The sequence below is a fragment of the Sminthopsis crassicaudata genome, chromosome 6 (assembly GCF_048593235.1).
Source record: "Sminthopsis crassicaudata isolate SCR6 chromosome 6, ASM4859323v1, whole genome shotgun sequence".
NCBI classification, from domain to species: domain Eukaryota; kingdom Metazoa; phylum Chordata; class Mammalia; order Dasyuromorphia; family Dasyuridae; genus Sminthopsis; species Sminthopsis crassicaudata.
In genome coordinates, this window is record NC_133622.1 from 47,404,565 (window position 1) to 47,419,492 (window position 14,928).

General features: G+C 33.3%; 2 long non-coding RNA genes across 2 annotated transcripts in view; one reads left to right on the forward strand and one right to left on the reverse strand.

Moving 5' to 3' along the window:
• Positions 1-684: 684 nt before the first annotated feature.
• On the reverse strand, positions 685-3,025 carry LOC141545699 (uncharacterized). The gene is made up of 3 exons (XR_012483120.1): positions 2,941-3,025; positions 1,751-1,948; positions 685-809 (listed from the first exon to the last, which is right to left on the reverse strand). It is a non-coding gene; the product is annotated as an uncharacterized LOC141545699 (long non-coding RNA).
• Positions 3,026-3,152: 127 nt separating this feature from the next.
• The window catches only part of LOC141545485 (uncharacterized), a 68,976-nt gene continuing 57,200 nt past the window's right edge, over positions 3,153-14,928 (forward strand). The window contains exons 1-2 of the long non-coding RNA XR_012483033.1: positions 3,153-3,185; positions 4,595-4,673. This is a non-coding gene — a long non-coding RNA (uncharacterized LOC141545485). The remainder of the gene's footprint in view (positions 3,186-4,594; positions 4,674-14,928) is intronic.

A 14,928-nucleotide genomic window follows, 5' to 3' on the forward strand; every position in this document is an offset into this window, starting at 1 on the left:
CCTGGAATAAGGAAAATTATTTCACATCAGACTTTACAAAATTACAAGTTATGTGACTCAGGACAAAGCATTTAATCTCTGTCTCAATTGTAAAATGGTTATAATAATAATAATAATATCTACCTCTCAGGGATGATGTAAGCTTTAAATGAGAGATCTATAAAAAAGAATCACTTAGTATAGAGCATGGCACATTATAGATGTTTGACAAAGACTTATTCCTTTCTCTTTTCCCTTCTCTTCCTATCTTTTTAGGGAGTAGAGTCCCTAAGTTTTTACTATATATTGATATATTAATCTCGAAAATTCTGTGAGTCAGCGGCAGCAAGATGACATTGGCCCTGGAGTCAGGAGGACCTGAATTCAAATTCAAATCGATACTTACTTGCTGTATAACCTTAGCCGAGTCACTTAACACCAATTGCATAGCAAAAAATGGGAAAAAATAAAAAAAAATTATAACCCCTTCCCCCCCAAAAGAAAAGAAAACAAGGAAAAAATCACAACTCTTTGAGAAGATTTATTATTGAGACTTGGTATTTTATCATATTTTGCTAAGTCTGTTAAGTTTCTAAATAACTCTTCCCCCCACCTAATATAATATCAATTTGTAGAGTCATATACAATTTAAATATATTTAAGTTATAAGAAAGCATGCAGAGAAGAATGAGATTTTACCCAATATGAATGTGGACATATGGTCTCCTTTTATTGATACAATAACAGTGCCTTTTTTTGGCTTTCCAAATAATTTCCACCACTTTTCCACTTTTTCATCTTTGTAAACAGGAAGAAGCCACACTGTTAATCTGGAGAAATAAATACAAGGAATGAGTACAAATGAAAATGAAATTTACTTCAGATCATATGTGAAACATAGTTTGTATTCTAATCCCCCCTTTCTAGAAATTACAGAGAAAGCCTTTTGCTAACAGAAAAAAAAATAATAACATGGGATTCAACTCTTCAGGAAAAGTTGAGTGTTTTTCACTTTGATTTGCTTTATCATGTGATATTTGTGCACAATTTTTTTTTTTTACTCTATTGGCCTCTGTGATAACTTTGGTACAAGGTTATTTAAAAAAAGGTCACAATCTTTTTTCTACCCTTGAATAATAATGCTATAATGTTTTGTCTCACCCTTTGTACCAGATACTGTAGTTGGTTTTGTTTATATTTTTTTCTGGAGTAGTTTTTACTATGAATTATTTAATCAAATTTGTTATGTAAGGCAAATCTATGGGAATAAGATCTGAATGTCTGATTCTCAACTTGAACTCAACTCCTCCTAACTTCACTAAGACATTTAGCTGCTTCTTGGGTTATATGACCAAACTCTGAATTCAATCCAGCTTCTGTCACGTACTTGGCCTATGATTGTGAATAAAATTGTTCATTGTACCAGGCCAGTCTAAAATTTCAAAGCAGAAATTTAGTTTTGAAACCCATTTTTCTACACTCAAGAGCCTCAAAAGGGAAGGCATATGCAATAAACATGCCCAAAATGGATAGAAAATACCATGATGGAGGAGTAGCAGGAGTCCTAGGTAATTCACAATTAAATTATCCCCTGAATAATTATGATGGTTACATATAGAACGTTCCCTAAAGAATTACAGCCCAATTGTTGAATAAAAGATTATATCTAATGCCTGAGGTTTCACTTTCAGATTTCAAAGATTTTGAGAGGTAAGCATGCAAACCCAAAGTTAATATAAAAATTTCAAAACCCACTAAGGAAAAACATTACCTATGGAGCAGGAGACGATCTGATATATCCAGCAAAATTTGGGATTGCTACTTGGATAATAATCCGGAACATTGACAGACTGATTGACAGAGTTCTGTAAACCAAAGGGTTTCGCAGAGGATTTCTTTGATCTCTGGTTGAAGGCATGGTTTCTTAAGTCTACAATGTAATGAAGGTGTATTTTTCTTCCTTTTATCACTGTTAGTTTTATAGACAAAGGGAAAAAAAGAAATTCGAGTATATCTCCATTTTAAATATATTTCCATATCTTCTTTCCGTTTAGAAATTTTACAATTCCAGTTCTCTGAGATGCCTGCAACAATTCCTTCTGTGATCTTAATCTTATTTGACCTGTTGACTAATCATTTTAATCCATAAGATAAAGTTGCTTTGTCAGAGACAGAAGACAAAAACTTTACAGCTGGAGTGAGTTTTAGAGACCTTCTTTGATCCAATCTTTGCATTTTATAAATGGGAAACTGAGGTCCAGAGAAGTTGTGGTCTGTATAAAATCTAGTAAATGACAAAAGTGGGATATGATCTCAAGTTCTTTTACTCTAAAACTAACCATTTCCACTATAGCACACTCTCTCACAAACTTTAGTCCCAGAAGAAATCACTGAGATCACCTACACCATTTTACAGTCATTATACAGAGAAGTAAAATAATGAATAATTCACTCAACTAGAACTTCCATTTTAATGCTCTTTCCAAGATACCAGTAGAGCCGTTTCCCTTTGTCCTTTGTTAAAAAAAAGAATTAGGCTAGTTTTCAACAATTAACCTTTTTCCATCCACATTTCTATTCTTTTTCTCCTAAAATTTCCCATTATTATTGTGTCTTTGGCTCAGAAACTCTTTAAATCAAAGACAGCCATTATTGGATTCCAATCTAAAGCTGATATGCCATGTGATGTTTAGCCTGATAATTCTCTGGGTCTTAATTCCACAAATCTTGCATTGAGTTTTCTTGGGGAGAATAATTTAGTGCTTTACCAAAAATGTAGTGGTAGAGCTGTATGTCTACTAATTTAACTGACAAAAACTCACAGAGCTCCTTCAAAAAGGATGTTGTCTATAAATTATATCATTATAATCTATTCTTAGATTAGATTTGGTAGATCCTTTATCACAAGCTCTTTTTTTTTTAAATTGAAATTCTTCCCCATTATCAGATTTTTGGCCTAACCTTCTATAGAGAAAAAAAGAAAATATTAATCCTCTTGGTCTTCAAATTGTAACAAATGTTGAAGATTAATTACAGTGGCCTACTCTTGGGCTTTAAATGCATCCTTTCTTCACAGTTATATGCTATGTAGTTTTCATGTCATAATAGGTAACCTCCAACTTATACAACATCATCTGAACATCATAATGGTATGAAGAATTCTGAATTCTGACCACAAAATTAAGAAAACAGATCATGGGAAGCAGGTAGTATGAGATTAAGAGAAACCCCAGAATAGATTTCATAGCTAAGGATGGACTTTGAATAGCAAAACTTCAGCTCTTTATATTGTGTCTTTTTACTCTTTTCAGAAGTTTTTGGGTCTTAAGTGGCTTAAATGAGGGTATGTGGTTTGGGAATGAGAAACAATGACTCTTGCCTTACCCATTAATATAGAGGCAGCAGCAGAAATGAAAATTTACCTATTATAGCATTGTTATTACTCTATGGAATCTCCTTTCTTTCCTATCATTCTTATTGAAGACATTCTTCCCTATTCTTTATTGATCCATCAATAAGCTTATCATAGATTCTATTAAACTTAATATGTGAATAATGCTAAAATATGAACAAAATATTTCAGCAGAAGTCACTCCAAAAATATAATTTTTCAAAGTAGTATTGTGTGATTCTTTCCTCTTAGAATTTACTATTTTAATGGGACCAGAATTTCATAGGTACAAATCTCCTCCTCTATTGGACTTTGTAATCCTTTAATTCGTCAGGTCAAAATATATATGTTTTTATTTTTAGGAAATTTATTAAATTCACATTTAGTTATATTTTTCATTTAAATTTTTACTTATTCCAATAGAAAGAATTTTTTATTATTCAGTTTGTGCTTATATTCCTTATAATATTTGAGTCTCAAAACTGCCTTTTAAATAATAGGTAATATCATCCTCACTTGATAGATGAAAAAACTCATTATTCCACTAATTTATGTTTATTAGCGTTAAGCAAAAAGATATTTATCTTTTGTATTAGAATTGAAACAGAACTAATTTTCTATTTCTAATAATTTTTCATATAGATGACATTTGGCTAAGTTAGTTTCCATAACAAGTACATTCATATCAGGAAAAGAAACATTCTAGGATAAGTTTAGATCAATCATTCTAAAAATATAATTATTTTAATTAGCAGTTATTATTTCTGCTGCCCCCTTTCTCTCTTTATTCTAGGTTTTATTTCACTCTGGTCCAACTTGCGCCAGTCTAAGATAACACGTCATCCTTTTTGGATAAGGATGACAAACAATGTATGCCATAGTCAAAGAACTAAGAATCAGACAGTGAAAAATATAGTATTTTATCTGACTTCACTGAGATAAGCATTATAATGTGCAGAATAGCTTGTATGTGTCTCTGCTCTATTAATTATTTTAAATATCTATAAAAGGTCATAATAGTTGAATTTCATCTCATTTATCATTTACTAGTGACAAAGTTTTCAGAGAAAGAAAAAAGTTATTCGAGAATTTAGGAAACCCTAGCGAAAAGGAGAGAAAATTATTGAATAGAAAAGTTCTGATAGACAAAAGGATGCTACATGTGCATTTGTTTAGATTTCTTTTTTATTTTAGTATTATATAATGTTATTACATAATTTTAAGCTATAGCAAGAACAATAGCTTTCAACGAAAAGAACAAATAAGGAGAGGATCAACACGTTTGTGACATCTCCCATTAAAGGTAATTTGTTTTCTTTATTGTTTGCACTCCTACAAAGAACACAAAGGAGAACCAAATAACACAAATCTATCTCTAATGTGAACCAAATGAAGGAAAGTATCAGATATGTCTAAGACTGCCAAGTTAACTAAGGTAGGTCACCAAACCTTAAGCATCTGTGAGATAAGTAAACTTTTGAAACATTCGCCATGAGTCTTTGTGTTGCCAAATAACTGTTGTTTGGGAACAAATCCAAATTTAAGAGACATTTATTGAGTACTTGCAATGTGCAAGGGGTTATGAGAATTGTAGAGGACTAAAGAAGAACAAAATATGGTCCTTGCCCTCAAGGGGTTTACAATTTGATAGGAGAAATAAAACATGTACTCACAGCAGAATATAGTGTTGAGGTGAGTTACAAAGTGTTCTAAGATATTTCCTCCATCTGGGAGAATCAGAGTGAGCTTTATGGTATGAGCAGGATGTCTTTTGATTGAATGTTTTTTACCCTATTTGATTTCTTTCACTATATATGTTACTAGTAATTTTTTGTTTCTTTGATTATCCGTCTGTATGTCAGGACAAAGTTGATTATATACTTTGGTTAGAGATATAGGGCACCAACTTACTTGTGACTTTAACCAAAAAAACACAAAAGTAGCAAATCTGTCATTTTCTGATGACCTTGTGGACAACTATTGCTATTGTCTAGGAGTAAGGTGACAAAGGCCCCAAACTATTCTTTCATTTTGCTCTTATTTGTATTCCCAGTACTTAGTAATGGGTATAGAGTATTTATGCTTGGTAAATAGTAAGAGTTTAATAAATGCTTGTTGACCAACTGGCTGCACCAAAGTGGTGGCTGTATCAAAAATCAGATTAGAACATATGCTAGGGGTTAGAACCATGCCTTCCATCTACCCCAAACAACCACTTCTAAAATTGTGTTAATACAAGACAACTTCCACTTTCCATTGCCAGCTCAGTCTTCCACCTGGGATGTGGAGAGCTTCCAATGCAAAGATCAAGCCTTCCTTTGATTTGGCCTTCCAAATCCTGCTGCACCTTTCCTTTGAAAGGAGACAAATAGTGCTATCCATTCAATGATGAATATTTTCATACATGGTTTTACAAACCATTGTTTTTTATTATCTTTTCATTATTTTCACATTCATATCCCAGTGACTCAGAACTATAGATTGTCTTCCAAATCCCATTCCCCATAGGCTACCCCATAATTCCTCATTTTTTTCCTTTTAACTAAAGATCTTTCTTTTCAAAGTATAGGCATAGATAATTTTCAACATTCACCCTTGCAAAACCTTGTGATTCAAATTTTTTTCCTCACTTCCCCCCACCCCCTCCCCAGATGGCAAGTAATCCAATTAAACATGTGCAATTCTTCTATACATATTTCTACAATTATTATGCTGTAAAAGAAAAATCAGATGAAAAAAGAAAAAACAAACATGAGAAAACAAAACAAACAAAAACAAAAATAGTGTGATTCCTCATTTCAATCCCCTTCAACATTCCCATCCCAAAGTTTCAACTTAATTCTACCTAATCCTTCCACTGCACCCTCAGGAATTCCTGTCTCATAAGCAAGAAATTTCCCTTCATTTTAAATATTTTCTTTTCCCACTCCATCTGCTAATTCCTTTTGAAATTTGATTTCCCCCTAATGAAAAAGTTTGACCACCCTTTCCAGTATTAGCTATTCCTTTACTCATTCTCCTCAAGATTAGGAAATTGGAATACTCCTTGCTCTCCATTGCCAGGTTCCCTCCATTTATTATTCAGTAAATTCTCTTTGATGTCCTTGATATTCATATCTACTACTGAATCAAAATCCCAGTAATTATTATCTACAGCCTTCCAAGGTAATTCTCCTTCCTCCCTCAATGAATTAGATACTTAATACACATTTTTATTTCTCCCTTTAAAGTCTTTATACTAGGGGACTCTGATATACATATTGATTTTCCCTCAAATACCTAAATACTCAATTTCTCAATTTACCTACTCATGTGAAATACTTTTTCACCCAATCATACTCCATAGAAAAATAGTTATATCCTTGATCTTTCCTTTGCTCACAAAAGTGCCACCATTATGTTCAATAATTCTGAAATTTTCTTATCCAAACATAATCTATCGGATTTTCACCTCTTCTTCTACCTTCTGTTGTAAAAAAAAAAATCTTCATCTGCAGAATTATTCAACAAATCATGGATATTCCCCAACATGACTATCAATGTTCTCCCCTCTACACTAGCTACTGCCTTCTCTACATCTTGACTCCTTGTTGAAGTAATTCAACTCCACATTATCTTCTCTTGAATCACAAGACCTCTTATCATGTAAGTCTCAATTTGGATCACTTGCTTCATTTATTGCCTGTAAATAATCTGCAAATGTGTTCACTTTTGGAATGCTGATTTTGCAAAATCTATAAAACTCTCAATTCAAGATGTCCAGTAGGAGTTTAGAGATATAATACTAGATGTTAGTAGAAAGGTTAGAAATGGATAAATAGATTTGAGTATCATTAGCAAAAAGATAATGGAATTCATGGCAAATGAGATCACCAAATGATTCAGTATATAGAGAAAAGGTAAAATTTCCCAGAGCAAGAGCCCTAAGTGGTACCCATGGTTAAATGGAGAGGTCTAAGTGGGAATGCAGCAAAGAAGGGGTCATCAGATAGGCGTAAGGAAAACTAAGAGAGTGTAGTTACAAAAACTTAGGAATAATTGTATCAAAGAGAGGGTGATCAATACTATAGAATAGAGATGTAAAAAATACTTTTCATAATTAAGAGATTAGTACCAACTTTGTAGAAATCTATGTACAAAAGAGGGAAAAATAAAAAAGAATTGAAAAGCAACTTCACCAAAACTATAAAGACCCACACTATCTCTTCAACTCTATGATGTTCTGGCTCTAGGCTACTGTCCAGTTTGGACCCAGTGAAATTTCCTTTCTTTCTATTGCTTGGTCCAATTTTGAGAGCTCGAAGCTTCAAAGGTCCTTTTTTTTTTCTTTTCCATAATTACTACGATTTAAATTCCTTTGTCTCTTTGGCCTTTTGATCTTGGCAATGGGAGAAGCAGTTTGGGGAGGAACAAAGTGATTTAAATCAGAAGACCTGGATTTTAATCACACTTTTAGGATTTTGGTGACCTTGGAAATGTCATTTATTTTCTCTGAATCTTGTTTTACTTATCTTTAAAACAAGCACAATAAAATTCATTTTGACTTCATTCCTCTGCATAAAGCCCCTAGGAAAACAAAATTACTAGATAAAATGTGGATTGTCAGTATTTTTCTGATTATGATCCTTGGGTCAGGGAGGTTAAAAGTGTAAGGAAATAGTTCTTTAGCCATCTATATTACATTTATTAATAGCTTAATAACTAAGAGATGGCACACTGCTAGAAGAAATTAACCACAATAACATTAATGTGTTCTCTATAAATTAAACTAGAAAACATTAGTAAAAAGGTTATAGCTTCAAGAAAGGCTTATACAGTCACAGGTTCTCATTAGAGAGACAAATAATGTAGTTATTCTTTAGTTTACCTACGTTGAAACAAAGATTATTTTTTCATAAAATCTCTGACTCCTGCTATATTAACCTCTTTTTTTTTGGAAGAACTTCAATATTGGAAAATTCACTACCTCTTGAAGCAGACAAATGTCATTTCTAAATGCCAGAAAGATTTCCTTCATAATAAGCTTAAAACTGCCTCCTCCTACTTTCTACATATTGACCCTTTTTTTAACCTTCTGGAGCCAAATAATGTATTACCCTTTTAAGGGCTTTCAAATACATGAAGGCGGCTATCTTTCCTTTAGGCTAACTATACCTATTTCCTTCCATTTATTCCACGATAGCCAAATTGCAGTTCCTTTACTATCCTGATTTATATTCTCCAAATTAATTCCATTTATCAATGCCCTTCCAAAATATGTCACAAAAATTCCTGGGAAAATTGGAAAATAGCATGGAAGAATGAATGAATATTTCAGGGGAAAATAACCTATATACCAAAATAAGGTTGAAATAGATTCATGATTTAGAGTTAAAGAGTGAGTTTATAAGCAAATTAGAAGACCAAAGGAGAGTCTACCTCTCAGATCTGTGGAGAAGGAAGGAATTTGTGATCAAAGAAGAACTGGATTATTTAATGGAATGTAAAATGGAAAATTTTTATTATATTAAGTTAAAAAGTTTTTATACAACAAAACCCGGGAAGACAGAATTAGAAGCGAAGCAATAAACTGGGGGGAAAACACATCCAAAGGTTCTGATAAAGACCTCATTTCTAAAATATATAGAGAATTGACTCAAATTTATATTTCAATGCATTTTCCAATTGATAGTCAAAAGATATTAACAAAATTTTCAGATGAAGAAACTGAAACCATTCATTTCTAGTTATATGAAAAAATTAGTCTAAATTACTATTGGTCAGAGAAATGCAAACTAAGGCAGCTCTTAGATACTACTACATATTCTCAGATTGGCTAACACGATGATGCTGAATGTTGAAAGGGATGTGGGAAAACTGGAATACTAATATATTGTTGGTGGAGTTGTGAATGGATCTAACCATTCTGGAGAGTACTTTGGAACTATGACTAAAGGGTTATCAAACTGCATACTTTGATCCAGCAGTGTTACTACTGGGCTTATATCCCAAAGAGATCTTAAAGAAAGGAAAGGGACCCACATGTGCAAAAATGTTTGTGGCAGCCCTCTCTGTAGTGGCAAGAAACTGGAAACTGAGTGGATGCCCATCAGTTGGACAATGGCTGAATGAGTTATGGTATATGAATGTTACGGAATATTATTGTTCTGTAAGAAATAACCAGCAGGATGATTTCAGAGAAGTCTGAAGAGATTTACATGAACTGATCCTGAGTGAAGTGAGCAGATCCATTATACACAGTGACAATAAGAGATAAAGATTATAAATTCTGATGTATGTGACTATTTTCAACAATGAGATAATTCAAGTCAGTTCCAATGGTCTTTTGATGAGAGCAGCCTTCTATACCCAGAGAGCATACTGTGGGAACTGAATGTGAACCGCGACATAGTATTTTCATTCTTTTTGTTGTTCTTTTCTTGCATTTTTTTCTCATTGTTTCCCTTTGATCTGTTTTTTTCTTGTGTAAAAGGATAATTGTGGAAATATGTGAAGAAGAATTGCACATGTTTTAACATATATTGGATTATTTGCCATCTAGAGGAGGGGTTGTAGGGAAGAGAGGGCAAAAAATTAGAACACAGGATTTGGTATGGGTGAATGTTAGGATTACTAGGTGAGAACTCAGGTTGTCTGGACAATGACAAGGTGAGAACTCAGGTTGACTTGATAAGAGGAGCAAGCTCATTGGTTGAAGTACTTCTTCCCAGAAGCCCTTGCATTATCCCATGCCCATTTTCTGGGAGGATAAAAGAGAACACCACTCCAGAGATAGGAGAAGTCTCTGCACCACATCAGGCTTGACGGGGCTCTCTGCAGAAAGGGAAGTCACTTCTCTGGACAAGAGTTAACGGCAACTGCCTGGAGACAACGGTTCTCTACAGGAAGAAGAATCTGTCTGAGCGATTTGAGTTGACACAGCAGATCTCTTCCCAGAGAGCGATCCAGCAGCGTCTGAAGATGACAGCATGCTACAATTGGCGCCCAACGTGGGGCCAGGACTTTTCTTTATCCTGACAAGGACTTATTCTGAGTCCTTCAGAGGAGCTAGACTGGACCATAGCAATTTGGTGCCTGAACAGGGACAGACACAATCCTGATTCCAGTGGAAAAGCCTCCAATCCAGATCTCAGTCTCTCTGACCCAAAACCGTGAGTAACGAGGAAACTTTGTTAAAGATTAAGTGAGCATGCTAAATAAGGAACTTAACTTGTTAAGGGCTAAACCAGCAATCTCTTATAGCTGAAATGGGGCAGATGTTAGCTAAATACAATCCCTGGACCTCAGCTGACTCAGCCCCAGCCCCATTCAGGAGTGGTACTATAGAGAGTATAATCAAGATAATTGAGGAGCAGAGTTTACTTGTAACCTGGGTACAGATGGCTCTCTCTATCACACATCTATTGGAATTGGCCTGAATTACCTCATTGTTTAAAAGAGTCAAATACATCATAGTTAATTATCACATAATCTTGTTGTGAAGAGAGTAGAACCAAGTGAACATTTTACATAGCAACAACAAATATGCATATAGAAAAAAGTACATAACCACAATGTACATGTCCAAAATATGTTTTCTCATGAAATTTGAATTCATAAGAAAATGAGTAGCAGAGATTATCATCATTCCCTTTGAATCATCATTTGTTTTTGCATTGATAAAAGATCAAAGTCTTTAAAAGTTTGTGTCTTTAAAGTGGTGTTATTATCACTGTTCTCCTGATACTGCAAAGTTTATAAAATTCTTCCCATATTTCTCTGAACCCACTTTTTCATTGTTTCTTGTTTCTCAAAATATTATATTAGATTTATATACCATAATTTGGTCAGCCATTTCCAAGTAATGAACACAAGTTCTTTGCCACTACAAAAAGAGGTGCTAAAAATACTTTATAAAAACTGATCTTAGGAATGCAAATTAAGACAACTCTGAGATATCATTACACACCTGTCAGATTGGCTATGATGACAGGAACAAATAATGATGAATGTTGGAGGGGCTGTGGGAAAACTGGGACACTGATACATTGCTGGTGGAGTTGTAAAAGAATCCAACCATTCTGGAGAGCAATTTGGAACTATGCCCAAAAAGTTATCAAACTGTGCATACCCTTTGATCCAGTATTGCTGCTATTGGGATTATATCCCAAGGAAATACTAAAGAAGGGAAAGGGACCTGTATGTGCCAAAATGTTTGTGGCAGCCCTTTTTGTAGTGGCTAGAAACTGGAAGATGAATGGATGTCCATCAATGGGAGAATGGTTGGGTAAATTATGGTATAGGAATGCTATGGAATATTATTGTTCTGTAAGAAATGACCAGCAGGAGGAATACAGAGAGGCTTGGAGAGACTTAGATCAACTGATGCTGAGTGAAATGAACAGAACCAGAAGATCATTATACACTTCAACAATGATATGAGGATGTATTCTGATGGAAGTGGATATCTTCAACATAGAGAAGAGCTAATCCAATTCCAATTGATCAATGATGGACAGAAATAACTACACCCAGAGAAGGAACACTGGGAAATGAGTGTAAACTGTGAGCATTGTTTTTTTTTGTTTGTTTGTTTTTGTTTTTGTTTTTGTTTTTGTTTTGTTTTGTTTTGTTTAGTTTCCCAGATTATTTTTACCTTCCGAATACAATTCTTCCTTTGCAACAACAACAACAACAAAATTCGGTTCTACACATATAGATTGTATCTAGGATATACTATAAGATATTTAATATGCATGGGAATGCCTGCCATCTAGGGGAGGGGGTGGAGGAAAGGAGGGGAAAAACTCGGAACAGAAGGGAGTACAAGGGATAATGTTGTAAAAAAAAATTACCTATGCATATGTACTGTCAAAGAAGATGTTATAATTATAAAAATTAATAAAAAATAAAATAAAATATAAAAAATACTGATCCTTTTATTAAATATCTATGGTATTGATCTTGTAGAAATATTGCTGGATAAACATTTATAAAATGATTCATTGATTTTGGGGATATAATCCAAAATAGTAATTCACTCTTCTACCAACAATACATTATTGTTCTTGTTTTCTATAACTAAGTCCATCTGACTCAAAATTCCTTATTATTCTGTGCTGCTTTTCTCTGTTTTGTTCAAGAGTAATATTAGTAAAATGTTTATTGAAATCTACTTTGTCACACTACATCAGAAACATTTTTTATTCTAATAATCTTATCAAAATGAATTTAAATTCGATTTAATAGTTTGCTATTTTTGAAGAACCCTGTTGGCTTTTTTCCCCCTGAGGCAATTGGGGTTAAGTGACTTGCCCAGGGTCACACAGCTAAGACGTGTTAAGTGTCTAAGACTAGATTTGAACTCAGGTCTTCTTGATTTCAGAGCTCTATCCACTGTGCCACCTAGCTACCTTACCCTGCTGGCTTTTAGTAAACAAGACTTTTCTCTCTAGAAGTTCATAAACCATCTTTTCAATAGTAAATAGAATTTTGCCAATAATCAAAGTCAAGTTTAACAGCGTATAATTTCTTCTCCTTTTTTTTTTTTTTGAAAATTGAATTATTTATTCCCAGGGCTGAAACACCTTTCTATTCTGCTTGATTTTTGAAGATCCATGACAATAACTCACTTGAATTCAAGTCATATAAAGGAATAAAAAAAAAAAAACAGGAGAATATGATGTTTACCTAAAGAATCATTAAAATAATTTTTTACAGATTCTAAACAAAAGATCCCCTTTGGTTGACAAAAATTTTTAAATGTTCCTATGTGCTTGTATTTAGCTCTGAAACATTACAAATTCTTTTTGGCCTTACATGGCATGTCCATGAGATAGCTGTAACCATACATATTAGAAAAAACAAACTGGATAAAAAATAGTGTGGTCTCGTCTCTGATTTGAAGTTGGGTAGGCAAACTGTCAAGTAGATCAATAGTTTTATATTATACAGGCACTGTAGATTAATAATGAGTTATTTCACATAACCTTGTTAGAAAGGAAATAACAAAGTCTGGCACGGTTCAAGTCCTGGTCAAGGCATTCTGGGTTTTTATGACCATCTTTTCCTTTTGTAAGTATTCATTAACTATCTCTTTAATACTTGTCTAATATTTCACTACAATCCAACCAATCTATCAAAAAGCATTTATTAACTACCTACTAATCAATTGAACAAGCATTTATTAAGTACCTACTCTAAGTCCAGGCACTATGTTAAACAATGGAGTTACAAATAAATGTTATAAAACAAACAGAACAAAATAGCCAATCCTTGTTCTCTAAAGGTTCATAGTTGAATGGGGAGATAACCTTCAAACAAAATAAATACAATATAAATTGGAGATAATGTCAGAGGGAAGGCACTAAAGGCAAAGAGGACTATAAAAAGTTTCTTGTGAAAGGTATAACTTTACCTGAGACTTGAAGGACACACACACACACACAGATATGTGTGTGTGTGTATGTTTGTATATACACATATATAATATATAATGTATAATATATAAAATTTATTATATATATGTGTATATACATATATATATACACATATATATAATACATATCTATCTATATATCTAACTACATATAGATGTGTGTCTTTGGTTCCAAACCTGACTACAAGCCCTTTGAGAAGAAAGACCATGTTTCTAACATTTTTCAGTCCTCCATGAATTGCACATGACTGATGCTCAATAATTTGAGTATTGATTTATCAGATCAGATTAGACCAGTTCTGTATCTTAACACAATCAATCAAAATAGAATAAAATAGAATAGAATCCAAATTGTCAGCTGCCTAGAAACATGCTTATTTTTCTTGAGGAAGGAAAAAAACATCTGTTCTTCTACAAAATTATCTAAATGTATTTGATTTTAAACATTTTCAGTTATAAGGAAACACTTTTGGCCCTCTAGTTGAGGGCCAAACAAAGGTAAAGCAGGGACAATTATATTTGACATTACTTCTTATTTCTCTTTCAAAACACCAGGTAAATATTTTTACTTCCTCAAGAGTATGTGTAACAGAAGAGACTTTAAGTGTTCTTCTTGACAGCAGCAGCAATGACAGGTCTGCCAGTGTACAAATCATGTAAACACAGAGCAAATGATTAACATCGAGTCAAATTTTCTAGGATAAATATTTTTTCTCCTTATTTCATGATTTACATATGTAATATTCTTATTCTTTGTTATTAGAAAGACATCTCACCATACACATGGTCTTTTCTATGTGTCCTGAAGCCCATCACCTGTTTTTTAAACAAACTAGTAATCTACAATTTTTAATGTCAGCACATTAAAAACCATTCAATAATCCTAATAATGAATTTTTAGATTGTCCTCTGTGAAGCTTTTCCTAAATTCCCAAATATTACTGTTTCCTAACCTCTTCAAATTACTTTGCATTTGCTTCCCTTCTCTGTGTATATTTCTTCTCAAAAGAGTTTAAACTCCTTGAGCACAAAAATTATTTGGATTTTGTCTTTGTAGACCCAATTCCTGCCCCATACTAAGTGCTTAATAGTTGAATTGAATATTCTTCAGAAGCTCTTGTCCATAATTTTTTTGGGGGTG